We start from the raw sequence: 14,555 nt of genomic DNA on the forward strand, positions 1-14,555 counted from the left end.
TGGGGTATAGTGTTCAATATTTGAGTGATGGATACGCTAGAAGCCCAATCCCCATCTTTGTGCAATGTACTCATGTAACAAACAATAACATGTATTCCCTGAATCTAAAATAAAAAGAAGATGATGAAGAGAAATGCACAGAATATTCCAGTGTCACCAGTAGTAACTCCTGCGGCTTATAGCTCTCTACCCCCTGAACTAATTAATGAGAAGAGATTTGACCAGATAGAGGCATGTGCCCTGAATTTCAATTTAAATTCTGATGAAAAAGGGAAACTTTAGGCTTTTCTCTTCTCACCTGGAGAAAGTACCAGTTTAGCAGGTGGACACCAACTCACTGCAATAGAAACATACATAAAAACATGTATCATGGCTGCTGTACAGAGTTGTCAAGGCTGTTGGGAAGGATTGGTGTTTGTATCACAGCCCAGAAGCTGATAGAGCACTACTCTCTCCATGCCAGAAGCCTCAGCCTTAGCACAGTTGGACCTTCATGCGCTCTCAGTGGTGAAAATCAGCAGCAAGCAAGAGAGGTGGAAGGCCATGCCAGAGGCTTGCCTGGAGTGTGTGTGGGGTTGAGGAGGGGGTTGAGACTTAGCTAGGGCTTTCAAGTTGGAACTCTAGGTAGAATAGTGCAGTCATTAAAAGCATGGCCTCTGGAACCCAGACTGAAACCACATTGCCTATACGTGACTCATGCTTTCCCTGTGTGATTTCTGGCAGGCTAACTAACCTCATTTTAGTTTCCCATCTGTAAAGGTAGATAAAGTTTCTGTAGGGATTAAATGAATTATTCTCTGTAAAGCATGTACAATAGTGTCTGGGCATGTTCAGCAGTTACAAGCGTTGACTCTCATTTCTGTGGCATCAGGGCTTCCTGATCTAAGGAAATTTTGAACTTTCCCGGGTAATCAGTTTCTTTTTATCTTTTCTTTGCATTTCAATTTATGTTTTTCAGGAGCCTAGAGCTCATTTTGCTCTCCTCCCTTTCCCTCTCTCCCTGTTCAGACTCATCATTTTTCCAGCCATGTATCCTGCTAATGTTATTTCCCCAATCAGTCTCCCCTCTCTTTACTTTCTGCCATTGCTCTACTTAAGACTTCATTGCTGGTCATCTGAATTACTCCTGTCACTTTCTTTAATCCTGTCTTTTTCAAATGTTCAAATCCCTCATCCACTGAGCTGCAATTCCGACAGAACCCTCCCTCTTTAAATCTTTTCACTGGGTCCCCATCAGCTCTGTGATAAAGTCCACACTCCTTTACACAGCACACAAGGCTCGACTCACCTCTATCTCCTCTCGCCTGTCTTGTCTCACTCTCTGTGCCCCAGCAACACTGAGATGCTTGTAGTTCCTTGCAAATACTGGTCTTTTGTACCTGTATTTTTCTCAGGCGTCAGTGGCAAAAATAAAATAGATTCTTTGTGTGTGTTCATAGACAAGGATATGTATATAGAATTAAGTTGAGGGTACTTTCTTTTTTATTATACTTTAAGTTCTGGGATACATGTGCAGAACATGCGGGTTTGTTACATAGGTATACACGTGCCATGGTGGTTTGCTACACCCATCAACCTGTCACCTACATTAGTTATTTCTCCTAATGTTACCCCTCCCCTAGCCCCTCAACCTCCGACAGGCCCCAGTGTGTGATGTTCCCCTCCGTATGTCCATATGTTCTCATTGTTCAACTCCCACTTATGAGTGAGAATATGCGGTGTTTGGTTGTCTGTTCTTGTGATAGTTTTCTGAGAATTATGGTTTCCAGTGTCATCCATGTCCCTGAAAAGGACATGAACTAATCCTTTTTTATGGCTGCATAGTATTCCATGGTGTGTCTGTGCCACATTTTCTTTATCCAGTCTATTATTGATAGACATTTGGGTTGGTTCCAAGTCTTTGCTATTGTGAATAGTGCCACAATAAACATATGTGTGCATGTGTCTTTATAGTACCATGATTTCTAATCCTTTGGGTATATACCCAGTAATGGGATTGCTGGGTCAAATGGTATTTCTAGTTCTAGATCCTTGAGGAATCGCCACACCATCTTCCACAATGGTTGAACTCATTTACACTCCCACCAACAATGTAAAAGCATTCCTATTTCTCCACATCCTCTCCAGCATCTGTTGTTTCCTGACTTTTTAATGATTGCCATTCTAACTGGCATGAGATGGTATCTCATTGTGATTTTGATTTGCATTTCTCTAATGACCGGTGATGATGAACATTTTTTCATATGTTTGTTGGCTGCATAAACGTCTTCTTCTGAGATGTGTCTGTTCATATCCTTTGCCCACGTTTTGATGGGGTTGTTTGTTTTTCTCTTGTAAATTTGTTTAAGTTCTTTGTAGATTCTGGATATAAGCCCTGTGTCACAGATGGATAGATTGCAAAAATGTTCTCTCATTCTATAGGTTGCCTCTTCACTCTGATGATAGTTTCTTTTGCTGTGCAGAAGCTCTTTAGTTTAATTAAATCCCATTTGTCAATTTTGGCTTTTGTTGCCATTGCTTTTGGTGTTTTAGACATGAAGTCTTTGCCCATGCCTATGTCCTGAATGGTATTGCCCAGGTTTTTTTCTAGGATTTTTATGGTCCTAGGTCTTACATTTAAGTCTTTGATCCATCTTGAGTTGATTTTTGTATAAGGCATAAGGAAGGAGTCCAGTTTCTATTTTCTGCATATGGCTAGCCAGTTTTCCCAGTACCATTGATTAAATAGGGAATCCTTTCCCCATTGCTTGTTTTTGTCAGGTTTGTCAAAGATCAAATGGCTGAAGATGTGGTGTGTTATTTCCGAGGGCTCTGTTCTGTTCCATTGGTCTATATATTTGCGTTGGTACCAGTACCATGCTGTTTTTGTTACTGTAGCCTTGTAATATAGTTTGAAGTCAGGTAGCATGATGCTTCCAGCTTTGTTCTTCTTGCCCAGGATTGTCTTGGCTATGTGGGCTCTTTTTTGGTTCCATATGAAGTTTAAAGTAGTTTTTTTCCAATTCTTTGAAGAAAGTCAGTGGTAGCTTGGTGGGGATAGCATTGAATCTATAAATGATTTTGGGCAGTATGGCCATTTTCATGATATAGATTCTCCCATCCATGAGCATGGCATGTTTTTTTATTTGTTTGTGTCCTCTCTTATTTCCTTGAGTAGTGGTTTGTAGCTCTCCTTGAAGAGGTCCTTAAGAAGTGACTATATGAAGCATCATCCTCTCAAGAGTACCTTTCAAATCACAGTGTCACAGCTGGGTGAATTGGCTCAGCTTGTGGTTCGTGAATCTTTCTTTACATTATTGGACTCTAATTATGCCAGACTGAACAATTTTACATCATGGGCTTTCCTATACTTTATGCAAGGTCTGGAGTAGACCTTCACTTAGAAGTGAAGCAATAAATGAAACGCAAATGACTAAAAAAATCTTAGCCACAACAATGACCAGAACAATATTAGCATATCTCCTTATCTATGAAATACCCATTTCTTTTTCTTTATTTTCTATTTTAATTTCCCAACTCAAAAAAGATTTACTTTCATTCTATAATTTCTCTACCAAGACTCTCCTATGTATTGATTGTTCAGAAATAAGCTATTGATATTTAGCATATGAACAAATGTTCCTACTTCATCAGTGTGTTGAATGAAAATGATGTACATGGCATAAAATAGGTTACATTTTAAAATACTGAAGGCTTAAGGAGAAATCCTATTACAAATCATTGGAAGATGTTTGAATTTCTACATGATTAGAAAAATGAACATATAAACGTAATGAGATATTATTTTACTCTAGATAGTTTGACAAAAATTACAGTGCTGGATACTGCCAAATGTTGACAGGTATATAGGGATATAAGAATCCGCATGCATTTTTGGTGGTCAGGAAGTCTAACTCATCCATTCAGAGCATAATCAGGTTATGTATTTTACTCAGAGTAAATGACTTCTGGATATATATCTTTCTGTGTATACTAGAGATAGGAATATTTTAATGCATATGGATAAGGATATTTAATGCACCTTTACTTTTGATGGCAGAAATTTGGAGGTCATCTAGGGGTCCATGTGGAGGATGTACCTAATAGAATAACATGCCATAAGCAACAAAGTCTGTGCACAGGCCCCACTGTGGTTAGACCTAAAAGTCAAAGTGCTGGGGGAAAAAGGTAATAAGCAGAATGACATCTATAGCCCAGTGTCATTTATATACCTCTCTGTGGCTTATTTTCCTCATTCATGAAGTTTGGAAAATGACAGTGCCTATCTTACAGGATTGTTGTTAGAATTACATGATTCAGTGTACGAAAGGCACTTGGTAAATGCCTGGGATATAGTAAATGATCCATAATACTGGTTATTATTCATCTTATCTTTATTATATAAATTAGCAATATATGCCAACAAAATGCCATTCAATGTTTAACATAATTACATGCTAATAAAAAGGTACACATCAAAACTTTCAGATTTATTCCTGATGGGAAACATAGATAAAAAGAAATAAAGACATATTTATAACAAGAGAAGGTTATATGTCATGAATCAAGGAGTATGATTAAGTCAATAGTCTGCATCTGAGTTCCCTACAAAGGCTAAAATAAGAGATCTCTAAAATAGTTGCTTCTTGGGAACATGCAAGTTAAGATGACATCAGCTGTAAATGAAATAATGCCAAAGTAACAGTGCCTTGATCAATAGGAAGTTTTATTGTCTCTCAAAATAGATGTTTGCAGGTAAGTAGTCCCAGGGTCGGTTAGGCTCTCAAGGATCTCACCCTTCTTCTCCTGGTCTTCAAAACTCTGGCTTTCATACCATGACTTTGCTGTGGTATTCACAATAGATGCCATATCTCAGAATCTAAATGGTAGGGAAAGGAGAAGCCTCACTTAGCACATCTCTCTCTTTTATCCAAGAGAAAAAAATTACAAGAACGTCCACCACCAGCAGCCGTAATATCACCACAAGCCAAACCCATTAGTCATGATGGATTAGTGGATTATGGCACTGATATGTGGGAATGGAAATCAAATCTCTGACATCAGAAGCCCCTCTGATGGAAGGATAGCTCTTCCTACAAGGCAGAAGAGATTGGAAGTGGTTACTGGATAGTTCACCAAGACTGTCTAACATAAGAAGATGTGGAGTGTATAAAAAGTGGGTTGACCTCATACTACCTGAGTTTAAATCACCACATTACCACTTCTAGGCCTTCAACCTTAGATAAATGATTTAACCTTGCTGTGCCTCACTTTCCCTATAGGCAAAAAAAACAAAAACAAACAAAAAAAACTGTATTTACTTCATATGCATACACTAAATAAATGTTAGCTGTAATTATGATTGCTTAGTAATTATTTAAGTGACCAAAGGATTTGCAGTCTTCAGGATCTCCATTAGCATCCCAGAATTGTTGCTTGCTTGCAATGGTTATCCTTTTGCACTACTACTTTTACACAGGGGTGATTTTGCCCCTTATGAGATATCTGGCAATGTTTAGAGTTTTTGTTTGTTTGTGTCCACAATTGTTGGGGGTGGGGGGTATGTACCTTGTGCCTATAGTAGCATGCAAAGGCCAGGAATGCTAATTAATACCCTGCAATGCACACAGTAGACCCCCACAACAACAACAGCCACCACCAACAAAAAGTTATTCAGTCCAAAATTTTAATAGTGTCAAATAGAAAAACCCTTTATATATGTAACTAAGACTCAAAGAGGTCAAAAATGTGCATTTTTAAACACTCCTATCAACCACCTTTTTGACCACAAAATGGAGATAATGATTTCCTCATATAATATTGTTGAAAAGGTGAAAAACCCAACGTGTGTACAACATGGCAGGTACAGAGGGAGCAAACTGTTGATATCACCTTGGCTCCATTTCTTCAACTCTAAAATGTAATAATAATGCTTCATTGTAATGTCGCCGTAAGGATTAAATAAAATTTGCTTAAGGTTCCCAGTACACAGTAGATGACATATAAGTTGCTTTCTTTCTTCCCTTCTCATTTATCTTCAAAAGGTAGAACTTTGATCCTCTCAGGTGATTAGGTAATGAAGGAGTTACTGAGAAAACAAATTATATATATATGCAACTTCTAACAAAGCTTGGCTCCCCAGAGTTGAGCAGTTCTTTCATACAATTGCCTCACAGTATCTCTCATGAATTGCATTAGACCAACCAGGCTGTAGTAAAAATTTGTGCATCCAGTTCCAGAGTTACAAGCATGAATTACGAGCAGAAAAAACAGTACTTATCCTTTTTTCCATTTGATTTTTACAAGGTCATTACTTCTTTAATGGCATTTAAGACAATTTGTAGCATGGAAGTTTCACATGCTTACTGGTCAACTCTTTGTAAACACCGTTGTGCATATTTACTATAAAACCCCATATTATTTATGTAATGAGTCTTGGTGATAAAACAGCAAATGATGATGCATTTCTTTTGTGTTACTTCATGCAATGCACTTCTGAGGTTTGAAATATGGAAAGCATCTTCTTTCAAAAGGAAATATCACCAAGAAGAAAGGCTCTATCAGTGTGTAGCTTGAAACCAAATGAGATCCGAGGCTAATAAGAGCCCTGAAGCCTGACCTTGCAGACATCCCTACACCTTACACAGCATTCAACCCAGACAAGGCATAATAGCCAACATAAACCATGCTCAAATCCCGTTACCACTTACAGATTTCAAAATTGCCAGCCAATAAAATGGAAGAGAACCTGTGCATCCACAGGTAGGAAATAAATATAAAAATTGGGTGAAAAATATAGTGGTCAACATTGGGAGGAGGGCATAGGGGTTGGGAGGCTCAGGACAAAACACTGGATACCAGCAGCAAAACGGAAGAGAAAAGCTCACTGCGGCCATTCTAATTGCAATGGAATCAAGCCAATAGGAGTAAATGAAAGCAGCCTGGGCTTTTAGTGTTTCGTCTTTCTCTGTTTGCACTATGTTTTGTTTGCTTTTTATCTTCTGTAAGGATTATAAAGCCAGACATCCAGTAAAATGAGAAACATGGAAAACACAGTAAAGTTCCTGGCTCATATTAATTGACAAAATAAATATTAATGGAGTTCTTCATTCCTCTTTGGTATATATCCAGTGTTAGAGAATTTTCAGATACTACCGCTATCATCTCCGGTAAATAATTAGGCACAATTTTCCCTTAGGGATTTTGTTGTTGTTTTGTGATTTGTTTTATTCATTGTTCTGGTTTTTAACACTTGATTTCACATGAGAGACAGAGAAATTTGAAAAACCTTATTTCTTGTATGCTACCCTATTTCTTGGCTAAACATTTCCTTGTGATGTGCCAAGTTTCCTCAACATTCTGATTATACTCCTTTCAAATTTATTCAGGTGGTTCAGATTTTCTTAAGAGACAAGTTCAGAAGCAAAAGTAGGATGGTATGGGTAGCCTCGAGTGCACTTTGTAAATATAATGTGCATTCCCCATTCCCATGTCTTGGAGGTTTTTTGTTGTTGTTGTTGTTGTTTTGTTTTGTTTTGTTTTTTTAGAGATGGAGTCTCTCTCTGTCACCCAGACTGGAGTGCAGTGGCACAATCTCGGCTCACGGCAACCTCCGCCTCCCAGGTTCATGCCATTCTCCTGCCTCAGCCTCCCGAGTAGCTGGGATTACAGGCACCTGCCACCATGCCCGGCTAATTTTTGTATTTTCAGTACAGATGGGGTTTCACCACGTTAGCCAGGATGGTCTCAATCTCTTGAACTCGTGATCCACCCGAGATCCACCCGAGATCCACCTGTGATCCACCAGATTCAGATTCTGGTTCAGCAGGTAGGAGGACGCCCTAGATTCTTTGCTTCTATCAAGATTCTCTGTCATGCCAAAGCTGCTGGTTAGTCAGCAACTCTGAGTAGCGAGGATCTAAAAATGCAGAATAGAACATGTTATTAAATTCATTATTCTGAGTACTATTCATCTGTCGATGCAGTTTAACACAGGATTGTGTTTATTTGTTTGAAATAACCCCATCATCTTTCCTAGACTGAGAGGACAACTGGCACCATGTCCTGTTCTTAGGGATATAAACCTTTTGCACAAATAAATAGATCTTATCATCTTTCATTATGCAAGGCAACCCTTGAACCTGTTTTTGCCTGTAGTTGGTGGCCACCTATATAACTGTTCCCCTTGCCACTGGGTCAATTAGTTTTCATTTTAAACCTAAGTTCACCGTCTTTCTGCACCGACCTGCTATCTATAAGCAATGAGAACAGCATGCAGTGAGGTGCCCTAGAAAGAAACTTAGAAATTACTCATATTAGTTCGTTTTTGCATTGCTATGAATACCTGAGGTTGGGTAACTTATAAAGAGGTTTAATTGGCTCACGATTCCACAGGCTGTACAGGAAGCATGATGCTGGCTCTGCTTATCTTCTGTGGAGCCCTCAGGAAATTTACAATCATGTTGGAAGGCAAAGGGGGAGCCAGCACTGCACATGGATGGAAAAGGAGGAAGAAAGAGAAGGGGAAAGGCTACACATTTTTAGACAACCAGATCTTGTGAGAACTCACTATCATGAGAATAGCACCAAAGGTTATGTTGGTAAACCATTCAGGAGAAAAAATTCCCATGATTCAATCACCTCTTACCAGGCTCCACCTCCAACTAGAGAATTAGAGCTTACAATTTGACATGAGATTTAAGCAGAGACACAGACCCAAACCATATCGCTTGTTTCCTTCAACACCGTATACCTTGTCAATGAATGTATTGCCGAGACTGGATGATGACATTTCCTAAATAATTAGGTATTATACATGCTACAGATCTTAGTTTAAACATTGCTTTCTCCAGGAAGCCTTCCATTTCTTTCCTACACACACATCTGTAACCACATCTATGCCCAATGAGTTTGCTCCTTGTGCTCAACTCCTTCCATACTTCTCCACTTTTAATCTTAGCATCTTTATGATTATAGAAGCTTTTATGTTTTTATTTCCCACTATTACCCCTAAGCCCAGTAGAGAGAACAAAGAAAAGGCCTAAGAAGAATCTGTCGAATGTTTAATAAATATTGAAGAAAACCTTGTGCTTGATTTAGCATTATCTGCCTGACTGTCTGCATCTAGGTGAACTGCATTGATATGAATCTGGAATGAAGCCCTATTTTAGTTGCTAATCACTATAACTTTAGTTTGCAATTCTAAATTCTTTTTATATAAGTGGAGATTATTAGAAATGACTTTAATTAATATGCAAAATCGTTTTTGAAATGGTGCTTTATCCTGATCAGTGTTAGTAGGCAGCATTCATACACAACTTATTTCACTTATTCCTAACTACAAAAATAAAACAATAATCCACAGCTCAGCACGTTCCAGACTTAAAAAGATTGCACTGATGCCCAGATTTTACTGACAGATGGAGGATGACCTACATCACTTTCTAGAACCCCTTTATATTCATTCTCACAAAAAAATGCTGTACTTAATGCTGACACTGGCTGTCACCAGGATAGTCTTGGGCAGACTGGACAGCTGGTCACAACGATCAATGTTGACTGAATCTAAGATCTAGCATCTTGTTTTAACAGCCACCTTGCTCCAAAACTGGTACTGACCAGGTCTGTTAAAGAAAGTAATGAGAGCAGGGATAGCTATTGTCTAGATAGAAAAGGGACATTTGACTTGCCAGTCTTTCCTAGCCAATATGGACATTCCCACAGATTGATTTCTTGTTACCTTCTCTTGGGCTCATTGACATCAAGGGCCAGCTATAGCAGAAAATCATGCTTTTTTTTAAGCTTAACACTGATTTTCTATTATTTATAAAGAACCAGATTCTATCCTATTTCTGTAATATCAGCCATGGCAGCCATCTGATGGTAATAATTTAACCATCTGCAACTGCAATCATTTAGTAAACTGTTTGCAAAAAAATAAACCATAAAATGAAATGCAAATTGTATTAATTCAGAGGCACATATTTCTCTAATTAATATTGCTCCCTTAGGGAATTATAGGTTCCTTTTAGCAACATTCATTTTACTGAAATCTTCTCTGAAAATGCCATTTCAAGAATGAAGCATTAAAGTTTTAGATGGAAATAATGTGTTTTCTTCAGAAAGGTATCCACAGTAAGTCTTCACTTAATATTGTCAATAGGTTCTTAGAAACTGTGACTTCAAGTACAATGCCGTATAACAAAACCAATTTTAACACATAGTCTCATTAATATCAACAAGATTTAAGTTTCCAGGGCATATTTCTTTCCTTCTTTTTAGAGATGAGATCTTGCTATGTTACCTGGGTTGGAGTTCAGTGGCAATATACAGGCGCCATTATAGCACTCCATAGCCTCAAACTCCTGCTCTCAAATGATCCCCTGCTGCAGACTCTTAAACAACTGGAACTACAGGTATGCAGCACCATGACCAGCTCCCTATGGCCTATTTCTGGCCACAAAACATCAACAAGCTTCTAAATAAGATCCAAAACTTTTCCATTATTAAACACTGAAATAAATGTGAGCTATCAGTACATTTAAGAAGGGTTAATTAAAACCAAGTCAGATAATTATTTGCTCAATTTTTCATGAATTAGTGAGTGATGGCAGTCTTAGCATAGTGAGTTAAATCAAGGAATTAATGTTTGCAAAGACAACATTGTCAGGAGCATATCCCACCAGCATGCGGTTCAAACACAATCATGAATACAGTGGGCTCACTGAGCGCTTCGTACTGCATTATTTACAGTCGTTCATTTGTATGATTATGGGAAACTTGATGTTTTATTTGACAATAATTTGTACTCATTTATTTACTCATTTTTTCATAAGCTTTATAATGAAACAACAATGAACAAAACAATGTTATTCACGGACCTGCTGTATAACGCCTTGCTAATGCCTACAAGATGAAACCCAATATGTTTAGTTTGTCTTTCAAAGGCCTCTTGAGGTGGTCTAAAAATAAGCATCCCAAAGTCTCTAGGATCTCCCTGGAAACATTCTCCATTTCTGCCTCATAGGTCAACAACTGTTCTTCAGACACTACCAGCACTATGTTTTGCGCATAGTAGGCATGGCATAACAAATATTGAATGGAAAAATAAATGGAGTCAAGTTTTTATTGGATTTCTTCTCTACACATAGCATGCTCCCCTTTCCTCTGTATATAAGCACAATCTTTTTGACCGGAACATCTCTGATATATTTTAGTTCTATCATGTAATATTTAACAAATTTACGGTGACAAATGTTTATGTGCATTATTTAGGCTGTGTTTATATAAATACATATTTTGATGATAATTATAGCCACCTATCTAGACTTTAAGCCTCTAGAAGGACGTGTTTACAGTGAGTGCTGGGCAAAGTATTTAGATCCTTACCCCAGAAGTTGCCCAGACAGTGTCAAAGTAGCAGATGGTCTTTGATTTTTCTTCTCCCATGCTCTCTACTGATTCTTGCTCCTCCTCTTTTTCCTTACTTAACACATGTCCCAAACTGGGCCTGGATCTCCACTTGTCAAGGGCTATATGCCGAAAACTCACCTCCCTACTCCTTTCTTTTCTCTGCTCTATTCTCCAACCCAAATTTCTGTTTAAATATTTAATTGTTCATTACTCTGAATATGACCATTACACATTGTACACATGTATCAAGATATCGCACTGTACCCCATTAATATGTGCAATTATGTGTCAATTAAAAATAATAATAAAAGCAAAAAAGAATGTTCAATAATTTCTGCAAAAAAATATTAATTGCTACCAAAAAATAGAAATAAAAAATTTGATTAAATATCAGAGTTCACATCAAGGTTAATGACATACTTGGAAGTATTTTAGTTTCCAAAAGGCAATTGTTAAACCAAATACATGTCTATATTTTAAAATTTCAAGTAGTTGGAATTGATAGTTTTTAAACAGTTAGATGAGGTGGAGGAAGGTGTGTGTGTGTGTGTGTGTGTGTGTGTGTGTGTGTGTGTGATGGGGGTATGCCTGCTAGGAAGACAAATGTTTCCTTTTTTGTCATTATCAATGTCCAAAGCATGAATAAAAATAGAATTAAGAGAAGGGGAGATGGCATAGACCAATAATGGCTGGTAACAAAAAAAAATCTTAATTGAGCCTTTGATTAACTAGAATTGTAGTGGTAAGTAGTAAGTTTTGCTACGTCTTGCTTTTATTAAAAAGTGAGAGATTTAAGAAAACAAAATAATGAGTAGAAGCTCCATTTTATGTTTTTCAGAGTGCTCTACTGAGGTCAGAATAACTTCATTTAATTGCCTACATTTTCTATTATTTCCCAAGTTCTGACAATCGAAATAGATGTCCTAAAAGATGGCCCTCAGTCCTTGCAGGCAGTAACAATGAGACAATGAGACAACGTGGATGAAAGTATTTTACGAATTACACTGCACTGTGCAAATATAAGAAAGACCATTCACTGTAGAACTATCTCTAAACATTAGTATTTCTTTGTAAAATGTTGATTTCCTCTTCATGAAATTACCTAATGCAACTAGATGGCACATTTTAAGAATGCTTTAGAGAGTCAGAGGTCAGCCTAAATTGTTGTCATTATTTCTTCCACCTCCGATATGTCTTAATATATTGTAATATGAGTGGAGAAATACCATTTCAATAATTATACTCTTGAACATGAAACAAATGTAATTTCTCTATTTTTATTTCTTTCCGTTAGCACTCTGCCTTCTGCCAAACAATTTACTCTTAAAACTATAAGGTTATGTGGTCTAATCCGGTGGCTCTCCATCAACTTAGGAAAGTATAAATCATGTTAGTTCAGTGCTTCTCCATACCTGATCCTTCCTTCTAACTGACCAAGGATCTCCCCCAGCCATCAAGTGGCCATTGCTGCCAGTAACAACAGTGAGAACTAGGGCTAGAGGGTTAGTTTCTGGGGCTGGGTGCACTGGAGCAAGTTATTGACTGACAGCTGATACTGTATACCATGTTCACTCACAACTAATGTTTTCACCTCACATGAAATACTTGGTACTGGTGGAGATGAATGAATAATAGCAGGTTCCTCAAGAGCAGATGTATTTCCTAAACAGTTGTCTCCACTTTGGGGATCTTCTGAGAAATTGAGATGAAAGTTCATTATGGCCCAATATAGGATGTCCATCGCAGGACTCTTCCCAAAACCTCTGTTTGTCTCATATCCAGACGTATATTCAAAATTTACTCCAACTGGTATGGTGCAGCTACTGGCAATCAGAACAGATGCTGGCCAGAAAAGTGGAATAGGGTCTTAGAGGCCCTGGTTATGTCAGTGTTAGCACACTATTTCATGCATTGTGGGAAGTCTTATCAGAGTGCTGCAAGGGTGGGGACTAAGAAGTGGAAGGCATTCAGAGGCTAGAGCAGCTGCTGCTTTCCTATCAATAACCAGGATTTCTGTTTCAACATGTAAAGTCATGCTGAGGCATACCGACCAGGTATTTGTCCTGCCAAGACTCCAGGGGTACTTGGAAAGATTATAGATCCTCAGTCTCAGCAAACATTCACAACTGAGAAACCCATGGGAACTTTTGGTGTTCCCTTACATAGAACTGTAGATAACAGGGGACATGGTCTGAATGGTGTTCTAAGAGATGCAAACATAGGGCAATTACAGCATAACCTTTCTGTCAAATTCCAACTTCTCCATTTACTAGCTTTGTGGCTTTGAGGGAGTTAACACAAACTCTCTTTCTCTCCATTCCATTATTAGTAAGGTCAGAATAGGAATTCTACACATATGTCTTGATGATTGAATTAGTTGATATATATATAAAGGAGCTAGAACAGCACATAGTATAGTACATACTAGGTAAGTGAAAGCTGCTATTGTTACTTATATGTTACCCTCGCCCAAAAGTATAGGCAGTATATGTAAAACTATTGACCTCATACTTTCTCTGGTAACCAATAATGTAGACCCTCTCATACACATGTATACCTCCAAACTTTTATGGATCTCTCCTGTATTCCTTTTTCTTAGATGAGGAATGTTTTCTTTTTTTATTTTTATTAACTTTTATTTTAACTTCAGGAGTACATGTGCACATTTGTTAAACAAGTAAACTCACATCATGGAGTTTGTTGTACAGATTATTTTGTCATCCAGATATTAAGCTTAATACCCATTAGTTATTTTTGCTGATCTTCTCTCTCCCACCATGCTTCACCCTCCGATAGGCCCCAGTGTTTGTTGTTCCCTTCTATGTGTCCATGTGATCTCATTATTTAACTCTCACATAAGTGAGAACAGGCAGTATTTGGTTTTCTGTCCCTGGGTTAGTTTACTAAGGAAAGTGACCTCCAGCTCCATCCATGTTCCTGCAAAGGACTTGATCTGGTTCTTTTTTATGGCTACATAGTATTCCTTGGTGTATATGTACCATATTTTCTTTATCCAGTTTACCATTGACAGGCATTTAGGTTAATTCCATGTCTTCGCTATTGTGAATAGTACGCAATAAACGTATGTATGCATGTGTTTTTATGATAGAGTGATTTATATTCCTTTGGGTATATACCCAGTAATGAGATTGCAGAGTCAAATG

Source organism: Pongo abelii, chromosome 8, assembly GCF_028885655.2.
Source record: "Pongo abelii isolate AG06213 chromosome 8, NHGRI_mPonAbe1-v2.0_pri, whole genome shotgun sequence".
NCBI classification, from domain to species: domain Eukaryota; kingdom Metazoa; phylum Chordata; class Mammalia; order Primates; family Hominidae; genus Pongo; species Pongo abelii.